Here is an 11886-nt window from a genome sequence, read left to right as displayed (position 1 = left end):
CGCTAACTGCGGTGCATTATGCTCCGTGCCCGTGAAAGACCCCACACCAGGGGGCATTCCCCAGAAGCCATTTGAAGAAATTGAAAGTTGGATCTAATGCCAACAGGAGGTTATCGGCCGTGGAACTGGAGCGCGCGGCACAGCTCGTTAAACATCGCGGTACTTCATGGGGAACCACAAACGATCTTAATCGGCCCGAGGCCCGAGGTAGCTCACGACCCCCTCGGTGCGTTACCTGTACCGTGAAGGACCCCTCTTTTCGGACCCGAAAATGCTCAACTTCATTAAGCGCAGCGAACCCTAATGAGCTTGTTTATGGGCCTGCGTAGCGGCTTCCGGAGGCCATATGGCTCCGCCGAGCGGGGTTCGACAGTTAACGTCAAGTGTCAAGTCCCGTGGCCGCCATGACAGTTTCGAAATCGGCGTTTATCAAGCGGTTAATTTATCGCCCCACCGCCGGCCATCCTTTAGTCCGTTCTTTAATTAAGTTGTTTTATAGGCAGACGGCGTGCGTTAAGAATCTTCACTTCGGAGCCACAAATGGCCACACCGGAAGTGCCGAGTTGCGTGGCCGCCCGGCTAGCTGCTAGAACTCAGAGTAACGTAACAGGGGCGGACGAAGAAACGGTCACGACTCACGCCCGGGTCAAGGTCCACCGAAGGGACGTGGCAAAAAGTGCGAAAATTACGATCGAACCACCGATACCGATAAGCCCTCAATAATTGACTTCTTCGGTGGTGGAGGTGGTCCAACGAAGGCGAAAGGTCATGGGAACCGGTCAAACTGGGGCCACGCACGGAAAATGGGTTCCGGGGGCAAAAAACGACCACATTCCTGACCACTGATCAGGATCAGCCTGGACCCCGGGGGGAGGACGGGACGAAATCGAATAATAATTCTCGATCGAAATCCACTTCGACACAAGGTACCCAGCACAGCCGCGTAGGGCTTAGTGGCCTAATCCGAATCATAACAACAGTAAAGTTTGGGCTTTGGCCTCGGCGGCGGGGTTGACAAAACCCGGGCGCAAATGACAGAAAGGGACACAGAAAACACAGGGCGAGAAAAACTAAACCCTTCCGAACTGATGGAGCGGAAAAAAGGCAACCCTAACCTAAACTTTGAACGCCGGCAGGATTTTGGACCCCATCCCGCTCTCCGGTTCACTTCATCAGGTCAGGCAGCGCGGGATTGGAACCGAGAATCAAGTCCCCGTGGCTTAACCCGTTTCCAACGCTCCTGCCACTCGGGCCGCGGGACGGAACGGAGCTAAAAATCCTAAATCTCGGCGAATTATCGCTCGTCGAAAATCATGTCTCTATTAATTTCCCGCTGTCATCTGTCAATACATCGTCCGTCACGACGCCGGTTTGGAGGGTGACAACGAAACGTCGACCGAAGAAACCCGTTCCCACGTAACCACCACGGCGCATAAATATTGGTCGCCGCGGTCGCCGAGAGAGATCGAATTTCCGCCCGGCCGCACCAGCTTTAGCCGACGACGGCGACGGGTTTTCTTATCCGTTTTCTAATATGTTCTTTTTTTTTGCTTCTAGGAAGGAAGGTATTAGGCTAAAGAACGTGGCCGACCGAACGTTCGATGACCGCATTAAGGCCACGATCGATCGAATCAACCGACCGAACCGATCGACTGACTGTTGGAAAATTTTGATAATCCATCGAGGGTTTTCATAGCTGGAGGTCGGCTCGGCGTAAATCGCATCCGTTCTGCATTCGCAGTAAGCGGTGCAGTATCGAGTATTCGTTGACAGGGGCTGCCAAATCGAAACGTCACCGCTTACGGCGCATTAAGGTGTGTAGGGTAACCTTCAACAAATCCGGACTCCGGCCCGTCCCCCGTTTCTGTCTCGATAAACTGATTAACTGCTGCTCTCGCTCACGGCGTAAGCCTGCCTGTCTACGCCACGATCCCCGGGAATCTTCTGGCGATGGAAGCAAAAATCTTAAAACAAACAGCACGGACGACGGAGGGGCGAACACGGATCGAAACAACCCTTAAATCCTTGAAACACACAAATCCTGCTCCTAATCCGGCCGCATACACAGAGACACCGACACCGGTCTAGATCCTTTTGCCTAGATGCTCCGATGCTCCGACGATGCTCTCGGTCGTTCCGCAAAACCATTACCCCCCCCGACGGAGAGTGACTTTCGAGACAAAGTTTTGACGCGGCCAAGACGTTCTCGTCCTGGCGTCAGGTATCGGGTATCGGCTCAACCCCTTGCGACGCGGCCGACCACAGCGAAGGACGTAAAACAAAGAATTTACTTAAATGATTACAAATGTTGAGGCTGTCCGCGTGCGCATAATCCGTCGTTGGGTTGGCCAGGGGATTCGCACACCTCAGCATAAAGATTTCGGTGCCACTTCTAGAAACTTCTCAGAATTGGTCGGAAAGTGTTGAAAGTCACTTAAGGGTAAACAAAAATAGATTTGAAACATAAAAGAAAGGAGAACACAACACAAAAAAACGTAAAAAGAGAATACAAATGAAAAGTGAAACTAATAAGTATTCAGAGGTTTTAAACTCAACCATTAAATCAATAGTTAAATAGTTGAATCAATACAATACAAATACAAATAAATATATAAATGAATATTGTACAAATGAATATACAAATGAATATTCGAATGATTAAGAAACAAAGGCTTAGAACTCAATCCAAAAATACTTCAAACCAACATTTAATCGCTAAACGGAAAGAAATAGAATGTTTTCAACCAAATTAGTGCTGTAGCTACTCTACTCAATACAAAATCAAGTAAAAGGCGAATAAAAAATAAACTGTAAACTCGACCATTAAATACTTCAAATTAATAAATAATCACCAAACGTAACAAGAAGGAAAGGTTTTCAACCAAATCAGTGCTGTAGCTACTCTACTCTACCGTTGAAAGTAATTAATTCCACAAACTACAGGCTGAACATGGCTCAACTCTCTTTCTCTCTCTCTCTCTCTCTGTCCCTCTCTGTCTCTCCACTCTCATAATCCGCTTGCGACAAGTCCGACGCTTTGGTGCAAGCTGCAACCGGTGTTCGGTGCAAGGATTTCGCACTGGTTTCGTGCCCGTGGCCCCGGGGCCGGGTTCTAGGGAATTATTTTAAGCCCTGCTACAAAAATTGCAACCCATCGCTCCCCATCGCGCCACGGCCCCGAGAGTTCGGCCGAGTTCATTTAGCGATGATTATTTTTCTCTCCCTTTCTTTCCGCTCAGGTTAGAACTGGAAAAGGATTAAGCGGATTACGCGACGTGTGTCGGTGGGTGTGTGCAGACCAAAATCCTTCATTTCGTTATCTGCACCCGCGCGAACGGCACTGGCACTATCTTACGGCACCGCAGATAGCGCGGACCGTCGGACTCCGGAACGCAAAAAGGCATTTTTGCGGTCATTTTCAACGAAAACAAGCCTTTGATTATCAACATCATCACCACGGGCCAGGGGCGATCCGGCACCGAATCCGGGGGCCACCGCGAGCAACACTGAAACGAATGCTCCCTTTTGTATGCTCCGCGCCGGCGAACTCGAGCGAACGCGAACGAAATTTGAATTAATTATCTCTAAAATCTGTATTTAAGGGCCATTTCTGCGGACCCGGGCCTCGGCCTGCACTTCGATGTTCTTCTTGCGCCAGCGAACGGAACGGCACGCAGGAAATGCAAATAAAAATGCAACAACGAAACATATTTGCCGTTGTTTGCGTTGCGATCGTCTGGGGCGCGCGGCTTTTCAGGTCTACTGATCTGGCGTGCCTGTCACAAGGCAGGGGGGGGGCTGGCAGACTGCGGCGGTTGAAACCGGTCGCCCGCTTGTGCCCGGCGAAGGTTAACGAGGTTCGGCCGGTGCAAGAGGAGTTGATGTTTTTCCTTTGAAAAAACGCCAAACATACCTCGCGCGGCCAGCGCCGAATACCGATCGGTCCGGGTCGGGCCCAGAATGCCCGTCGAGCGCGGGGGGCTCTTAAATAACTCGATCAGTCTCGGGTCGGGCGTCTTCAAGGCCCCCGAAACGGGAGCCTGGACCGGGACCCGGACCGGACTGATTACTGTTTGCGTATCTAATGAGTCCGAAGAAGCACCACCAGAAGCTGTCCGTCGATGCGGGTCCCTCTCACCAAATTACTGTCTCGAGCTCGAGCATTAGACCTCGATCATTTGCCGCGGGGTGATCGCTCACGCACTCACGGACCTGGGGTCCCAGCACGCCACGTCGCACAATGGGTATATGCCGGTGCTACCGATTTGCGCTAAACGGCGTGATGATTATGTCGCGATAAGATGGTGGCGACGGCGACCATCCCCCCCTTAGGTCTGACGGACTGGCGAAAAGTTATTCCCTCCCCCGGAGGAAACGAACCGTGACCCCTCGCCGGCGACGAGTGGCCACGACACGGACACGGCGAAGATGATATCGGCCCGGGAAAGCCCAAATCGAAGCCCCTCGTGGTGGCCTCTCGTGGTTTGAAGTGACGACTGCCAACCTCTCTCCCCGGGAGGAGTTCCGGGAAAAATCCGGGACAACCTTTGGGGGGGGCAGGCGAACATGGTGCATTCGACCGGCCGAGGCTGATTATTCGAAACAAAACACTCAACGCTCATAAATATTTATTAAACACACACGCCACACGCTCGGTGGCAGCGACCCAGCGAAGACCCAGCCACCCGGCAACTGTCCCCAACTGTTCCGACACCAACAACTTCTGCAACATACGTACATCCCTCCGCCCCGAACTCCGTCTGGGTCCGGGCGGGTTTCGCTCATAATAAATGCTACTTATCAAGATTCCCGGGCTTCTCGCCTTGGCCCACTCGAGAAGGTACTTCGCCTGGCAAGTGGCGAGTTCGATTCTCGCCGGGTCCATCGTGGAGTTTTCGGTGGCATTATTTGGCAAGCCCTCGAGCTGAAGAAGCGCAATTTGGTGCTCCCTCCTTCTGGTTCGGTAAGCAATCTGGGCTCTCCGGCAGCTCTTGAGGCCACTCCTCATAGACCAACTTCATCCGGCGGCTTTGGAAACGAGTTGAGAAAGTTTCATAATTTTGTTGCCCGTTCATAAAAGTCTGACATTAGTCTGGAGCAAATTATTTAAGAAACTTTTAATATTTTAAGTTAACCCACATCGAAATCACGAACACAAAACCTGGCCCCTCTCAACTGGAACTGTGGGCCACTTCGAAAGTCTTCAATTGAGCCGTGGGCCCCTTCACGAGGATCACTTTCCATTCCAAACATAACCCAAATCCCCGCCGTCGTCGTCGTCGTCGTCGAGGTCGGGCAGAGCAACAACAACACAAAACAGACACAACACAACCGGCCCGCTGATGGCGATCGTCCGGACATTAAGAACAATGACGAGGTGAAGTGCTACGGGGCCCCCGAGGGCCGCGGTGAGAGCGAAGCGACATGTATCTTCGACGAGATCTTCAACCGCGAAGGCCTCACATCGGAGCCAGCGAGCCTAAATAATATCATTCGGCCTGCAGCATATGGCGCGGGCGCACCCCTTTGCCTTCACCCGGGGACTTGCCACTCGGACTTTTGGCACCCCAAAACGGCAGCACCCGTAAGCAAAGTGTATTCAGCGTGCCCCAACGATCGGGCGATCGTTGTAATTCAGCTGACGAGCTTCAACCCGAGTTGGCCGACTTCGAGCGCCTTCGACAAAAAAGATCTGACTCATTGCCCCTGGGCCCCGCCGGGTGGCCAGACGACCAGTGAAATGATATGCAGCATAAGTATTGTTATTAATACCGGGAGACCCCGGCCGGCCCTATCGCCGGCCACGATCAAGTCCGCGGGGCCCCAGCTCAAGCGTGGCCGCGAAACGGAACGAATCGGGCATCGGGCACTGGGAGGACGCCGGCGGTATCCAAACAAAATGTGGTCACTGTGGTCGTCCAGCGAGGGGTCCCACTGAGCCTTTTCTTGCAACAGGAAAACCAAAAAAAAATCATTCCGTCATAATCATTTGTTGGCCGCGCAGTTTTATGCGGTGCGAATGGAATTATAATTTGTCCGAATGTGTCCGCATATACATATTCCATCGCCATCCCGGCAACCCTTGGCCGTCGAATGAACCTAGATATGTCGAACCTCGCGGGAAGACACCGAGCACTCGGAACATTTGGAGGCAAACGAGGTTTGGGACGTGCCGAAAGTGCTGTTGATTCGCGCGCGGCCGCGGGTCTTCAAACGATTCTTTATTTCCGGCTTTCCTACAGCCGATCTTTTTGGGAGAATTACATCAAAGTTCTGCGTCGTGAGAACTCTTCGATTCGGGGGACAAGATAAAAACGGCCACCGTTTAAAGCCACTGAGCTCCATTTCCCTTCCAGACGGGTCTCATTTCATAACGGCCGCGCCCGGTCATAATTAGCCGTCCGGGTTTTAATGGTAATCCTTATGCGTTGCGGTTCGCTTGCCCGGCCATTAAAGTGGCCCGGCGCATCATAAAACTCTCCCGATCCTAACGTTGTGATGTAAAACCGAAATTGGTAAGCGGCTGCACTTCGAAGTCGAAACCTTGCCGAATGTAATGTACGAAGGATGCGTTTGTTTTTCCGCTCAGCCACCGACTGGCCACTACACTCAATAATCGCGATTTATGCACGATTATGATATCGGCCAGCTCGGTAGCTTAATACCGGCGCCGGTTCAGTCGCGATAACCTTTGCGCTGCGTGACAAAAAAGGCAAACTCCGATTCCGGTCCGAGTCAGCGATACTCGAGGTGTACTTTAAAACCGACAGTAAATTAATATTATCAAACCCCTCGGTGGTGGCGGTTTAATCAATGAATTAATGGGCTCGAGAGTTGGCCGCAGAGATCGTACTGTTCCGGGGAAAGAGAACCCATTCCGGTCGGGAGTTCCGGTTCCGGCCGGCAAAGCAAAGAGTGAAAACAGATCCATTTTTCGACAACTGATATCAACACCCGCAATTCGGGGAACTCAACCCGGGGCTCGGTTCGGATTTGATGAAACCTGGTGTTCGAAGTGGAGCTAATAAAAATGCAAAAACAGTTATCGCCGGCAAACATTTATTTTGTCTACAACACAGATCCGGCCAGGGAAAAAAGGACCTCAGTTAACGAACGCCGGCCCAATGCCCGAACGTCCTGCGAAGATAATTCAATGGAACGGCACAGTAATTTGCATAGAGATGCATTTGCATGCATCTATCTAAACAGAAGATATGCGGAGCGGGAGAGAGTGTTTTTATTGCCCTCCGAGTGAGCCGACCCGAGGAGGCCGGCGGGCCGATGGGGAATATTTGTTTTTATGCTACCGAGATAGCTCCCGAGTCCCGTGAGACACCCACACACAGAGAGATAACGGGCTCGGGCCAGGCGGGCCGAGATTTGGGGTGAGCTGCATAAAATAAATATATTGTTACCATCGGGCTCACACCGGCTCCCGGAACTGGCCCAAGCTCATCACCATATGTTGTTATCCTTTACGGGCAGACATTATCCCGGGGCGGCATGCGGACGGCGTGTGGCGTTATCGGTTGCGTGGACCCATTAAAAGCCCGGCCCCGCAGTCTCGCATGGCCCTAACTGAGCCGCCCGGGTGGAGAGGTAGAAAAACATCAAACTCAATTGGTCACCGACCCGTCGACTGTCGGTCAGCAAGTCAGATCGAACGGAAATGCGTTTTATGGCCGGAGGGTGGCCACCGTTAACTAGCGGCGATATCGATTCCACTACTTTAAGCTTCCAGCGCATAATGTGTACCGTTTCCGGCTATCGCGGAATGGCGCCGGCTAATGGTCAATAAAATACTACTCTTTTGTCAAAGTGAAATGAACCAATTTTTTATGCTCCATTTTTGCATAAATCTTTCATTTTTTGTCTCATTTTAAGTTTCCTTTGCTTATCGTATGTTATTACTTGTGGCATTACTTACATGAGGGTAGTTATCTTCTGACTTTGGTCGAACTCACCGATCATGGTACCATTTTCGCTGCCTCTCAGTTTCGATCACATTGTTTTCAGACGATCCGTGCTCATTTTCGATCCAAAGGATTGTTAGTTTCGATAAACACTTTTTTCCTGATCAGCATAATTGTCCTTTCCTAGATCACATCACATCACAGGGCCAGTGTCCAGCTCTTTCACTGCCAAGGTTTCTGTCACACGCCCTTAATCAACACCGATCGGTCTCACTGGCACTACGAGCTCACTGACTCGATCTTTTCTGAGCAGAAGAAGGGCGATCGTTCGCCTATCCCGGAGTGGAAATGCGTCCTATTCATCGATTTCTGCTAGGTTTGAGCTATTACTGCGGTGGCTCTGGCTCTGGACCCTCAGAGTCGGGGCTCTCATACTTCAGACCTCCCTGCAAGTGGAGATCTTCGGAAAAGGGCAAGGTTTTAAATCGCACAGACACCGCGATAGACAACTGGCACAAAATCTAAAATTTTAAACTAGAATTAACAATTAATTAAGGTAGCTAGCTCTTAGTATGTAAAAAGAGGTGAGCTCAAAGTTTCTATACTACAAAAGAACAGAGTCTCATCGAATACTGACCTGCTGTGGACATTCCGTTCTGGTTAATTTCCACGATTACTGATACGTTTCCTATCGAAACTCTGACAAAGTTTCGGTGTAAAATTGAGTACCCTGTTGTTGCTTTACCACCGCCGGAAGTGAAAGTTTTTCCGAGTTGTTCGGCAAAACATTCTCCTCGGATCGGGTCTGCTCGGAGCTCCAGCGCAGGCGAATGCCTCTTTTATCTTGCCGTGCTCTCCGACAACATGTTGGCTATCTAATCGAACGAAAGTAAAATTGCAAAGTGTGCGCCACGGAACCCTTTCCCGGCTTTGTTTCGCTTCGCCCGGAATTCCGGAACCGACGCTTTGGCGACCGAGAAATGGAGCACTCCGGAGCAAGGGACAGGATCTTAAGGTGAGCACCGGCACCTCTACGATAGAAATTAAATTAATTTATTGAAATTATCCGGTAATGGTGGGGTGATACGAACCTGGCATGGCAACACACTGACCCTCCCAATGAGTCGCTCTCGGCGATCGACGCTCGGCGGAACATGCCCGTCAACGGCTGCTGGAAAACATCGATAATCCTGACACCTTTCGCGGGCAGAGCGAGAGAGAGAGTTTCGCGTGGATCGCGCCCAGTCCCGCCACAGAGAGCGGGGCTTTCGAGTTTCGTGTGCCACAAAAATGTCCAATCGATACATTCCACTTCCGTCCGCCGTCCGGGGCCGCGATAATCATCCCGAAAGAAGCCCGGCAGCCCTAATCGGAACGGGGCACCGAACGTGTGTATGTTGTCGACCGGCCATAACAAGCTCGCCCCCGGGTAATTGTAAGCCTGTGTTGGCCAGCGAGAGAGGCCGGTCCCGATAAAGGCCACGTCCGTCATCGGAGCCCGTTCGGAGCAGCAGTTCTGGCTCGATCGTATCGCCCGGGCCGGCCCAATTCCCGTTCATTAGATGACGGCCGATCGAACGACTTCGAGTTATGCTTTCCACATACCCCACAAAAATGGCCAGCTCACCCGGCAGCAGCCCTCCGGCCCCGTTCTACGTTTTTGCTTTCGCTCTCCGGAACAGGGGTGTCGAATGGTGAAAGTGGTGCCCCGTGCCACTTCCGTGACGTGACGACGTGATATGCAAAACACGGCCAGCAGCAGTTTGGCCACGCGGAACCGTCACCGCGGACAGGAAAAACAATCACAAATTCATAGCTGACCCCCGTCGGCAAATTACGGTGAACGGCGACACTGTGCCACTGCGCCACGATGTAGGCCAGCTTTTTGAAGAGGTGAAGGCTTTTACAACCTTGTCCCCCAACCCGAAATGACAGGTTTCGAGGCGATTGACTTATTCCCGGACCGGACCGGACGACGAGTAGTCGCGAATCCCAAAATAGAACGGCACCACTTCGGACGCTGGGCTGGCTGTGCGAGAAGAAAGTCGTGAGCTGAGTCCCGGGTGCTCCAATTTGTCAATTGGATTTCAAACATGTGGTCCACATTCCCGCGACGAACTCTAAATGGCCGCAAATTATCGGAACGCAACACACGAGGCCTTTCTTCTGCCGGTGGGGAGCTGATGAGCGGTACCTGACGGTAATGACAGAACGGGATAATCGAAGTGGAGGGGGCTCTGAGTCATAACTTACGTCCTTGTGTCCTGGCTGAACCGTTCCGATAGCAACCCGGCACCGGCAGCAGCAGCACCGAAAGAATCGAATAAATCAATCCACTTCGGCCCGTAATCTTCTTAACTCCGCACCTCCGAAGCCCGAGCCAGTGTGTGATGTGGCGAGTCCAGCGACCCAGAACGCCTGAACGGACTGGAAACTGGACCGAGACCGGGACCGCCAATCAATAACCACGAAGAATCGAAGACCTCCACCGGGACCTGTCGTCGTTTGCCGGTTCCAGAACCGGACGATCCGGACCCGGGTTTGTGGGAAGAAAGATTGTTTACATTTATGAGAAGTGACATTGCTCGTCGTATCGCTGTTTGGCAGTAGCCTTCTGGGCCTGCTTCGATCGGGACAGCCGGCTCGGCTCGTCTTATCGTCCTTCTCGGCGCGCCCGGGCGATAGATCATGTGACCAGTGCACCCGGTTCTTGCGCAGGTTCTTTTTGCACAAACGGCCAGATAGGCCGGTGGCAAGTGCTTGTCAGGGTCGTCTTCAATCTTTCCCTCCTTGTACGGCAGCCGGGTGCGGGAAACCGGTTCCCGGCTCCGTCGTAGCGCTCGCGCCGAGTGCCGAGGGTTTCTGAACCAATTACCCGTTCGGACCCGGTCCGTCCCGTGGCACGCTGGTCTGCAAGGTGTCTCGCTGTGGTTCGGATGCGGCTGCAATCGACGCATAACGGGTCTATATAGCGGGGAAGCGTCCGTTTTTCGGGCCCGTCCGAGATGCATCCCGGGTGCCTGGCCGGCAAAGTGTTGCTAATGAATTTCAGCAAATACCCCATAATCTGTGATAATGTGCTATCCAAATATAAATTCCTTCGCCACGGCTCCGCTGGCCACCTTTACCGGGCAGAGCAGGACACGCACGCAGAAGGAATTAAATTGCCTTCATCAGCATCAGTAGGCCCTGCGAGGACCACCAGTCGTACGCAGCCGAACGAGGCACGCAGCCAGAAAGCTTGGAGCCGTCAAGCACGAAACAGGTTAGTCTTTTGATTCTAATTTATCTTCGCCCAAGAGCGCACGGCCAGAGTGCGAAAGGGTCAGGTGCCCGATCAGATTTCAATCCCGTTCTTATTTTGGAACCGTTTTTCCTCAGGTCAGGGTCACTTTTCAAAGACCTCTTCTGAAAGTTTGCACCAAATCACTAAAGAATCCCGCTCTCGACTTCCGGACCGATGCCTTGCCTTGTGGACCCTCATACAGACGACATCCAAAGTGGGCCCACTTCGCCCCATAACGGTTAGTTGGCCATCTTGAAACGGTAGTTCGCGTCTGCAGACCGCCATTACGGCGTAAATCGGCGTCGGAGAAGATGGAGCATAATTCTGGGTGCGGCCAACGAGTCGGGGCGGTCAGCAACCTGCGTCATCCGTGCGTCAATTGGCGTGTGTCAATTGCAGTCCCGAGTTGAGCGAAAGTGCTCAACTTTGGACCCCCTCCATCCGAGGAAGTTTCGTGGCGCGTTTGTTTGGGAAGCACTTCAGGAAAAATGTATTGATAAAAAATCCCAGGCCAAGGACCGGGTCAATCGGGCCAATTTGTTTGCCAAACTGCACTCGTCCGTGTTTTGTGCAATTAATTAGAAACGTGCGACCCGGGACCTTTCTGATAGAAGGGCTTCACGAACCCAGAACCTTTCGATGCGTTTTTAATTATAAGTTAGCAGCTAAGTTTTCTAGAGACCCACG

Source organism: Anopheles bellator, chromosome 1 (genome assembly GCF_943735745.2).
Source record: "Anopheles bellator chromosome 1, idAnoBellAS_SP24_06.2, whole genome shotgun sequence".
NCBI classification, from domain to species: Eukaryota; Metazoa; Arthropoda; class Insecta; order Diptera; family Culicidae; genus Anopheles; species Anopheles bellator.
Note: the sequence above shows the minus strand (reverse complement) of the source record.